Raw genomic sequence first — 1753 nt, forward strand, 5'->3', positions numbered from 1 at the left:
AGGGCAGATGGGCTTTCCCGGCAAATCCGGAAAAGCCAATGTCAGGAGCAGGTTCCAGGAGTAATATACCCTCCTGCCTATAGGTTTCAAAGATTCTTTTGCCAAATATCTGGTTATAGATTAAGTCTCAAGTTCTCTTTGTTGTGGTCTTCCCAGAATTCTGGCAACTTTATCTTGCCAAGCCCCAAGACTGCTGACTTCTCCATTAGGGAGTAAAAACTGTGATTTTTTTCCTTTTCCCTTTCTCCCTCCCTTTCTGCATCCTCTCCTTAGCGAGGTCTTTAACTATTTGCTCTCAAGGTCCCTCGCTGGGAGAGATAGTGGCTCGTTATTCAGCTGCAAATGGCTCGCACTGTTTGGCCTTGTTTTAATTTTCCTGTCTCCGTTTTCCCCTATTCCTCCTGCCCTGGAATCCTGTAACAAGACGAATTGAAATGAAGTGAAGATCAAAGTTTGGGAAATGTGGAACTTGAGAAATGATGAGGCCAGGCTTTCTGATGAATATATATATATATATATATATATATATATATATATATATATATATATATATATATGTGTGTGTGTGTGTGTGTGTGTGTGTGTGTGTGTGTGCAGGGGATAAAAGAAAAAGATAATTATCAACCTCATGTTAAAGTTACGAAAGAAGATGATTTGGGAGGGATGTTTTGTAACAACTGGGAGATGCTGCAATAAAGATTTGGAAAGAATAACAAAATTTTCAAAATTATGTCTCATCTTCAAAATTATTTTGATATTTGACACAGATATAATTTGTCTTATTTTTTGTTATCCACAACCTCAGTCTTTCTGATTCCCACAGAAGGAACTCACCCGAGAATAAGCCCTTCTTTAGTGTTAGCCATTATGTTAAGATTTGCTTATCTGAATGATAACTTTTGGAACTTTATAGTCAGCTCCCATTCAATAGAATTAGACTGTCTGTCACCTAAGGAATGTAGTTGAGCGTGACTACTCATCCAGTGAGCACTGTTTCCATAAAGCATTTGTTCAAATATGAAAGCAATAGGCTTAATCTTTCATCTATGAAGGCATGCTGGGAAGCAGTCTTTAAATTTTGAACTCTACCTATCAGCAATCTAATTATTTCAGAATTACCACTTAAGCAATCAATTCCTAAACGGCATTTCAATGTGACTTCAGGACAGGGTGCCCTGTCCTATGACACCGATGATCTAGCAGGGAATAAGGTTTCCATGAGGAGGTGGAGGTGACAAACATTGAACAAATAATCACAAATGTGACTTCTGTCGAGAAAGAAGAAATGGAATTTTTTTTTCTACATAACTTTTTAGCTTATTCTAATTGGCAAGAAATAGGTGAACAGAGAGATTAGGATGACAAAACAAATTATTTTCCTGTCAACATCTACCTGAATTCCAAATGAACAAACATCACAGTTTTACTTAATGATTTATAAATATAATAAAAAATGTTTATTGAGCACCTACTATGTATCCAAATGGTTCACATGCATGAACTCTAATTGGTGGTAGTACAAAGTGGGCATTGCTGTTTTCTGTGCAAATGAGTTCAAGGCCTCACTCCCCCACCTCCAACCAGCTTTCCACCCCTGAGTCTCTACCATATAAAAATCCTGTGGCAAACTCAAGGCAGGTACTATGAACTTCATCTTATAGATGAGGAAACAAGTTAATTGAATAAATTACCAAAGCCTCATAGCTTATAAATACAAAATATATCATCTGAACCGAAATCTTGTAGGGATATT

Source organism: Myotis daubentonii, chromosome 6 (assembly GCF_963259705.1).
Source record: "Myotis daubentonii chromosome 6, mMyoDau2.1, whole genome shotgun sequence".
NCBI classification, from domain to species: domain Eukaryota; kingdom Metazoa; phylum Chordata; class Mammalia; order Chiroptera; family Vespertilionidae; genus Myotis; species Myotis daubentonii.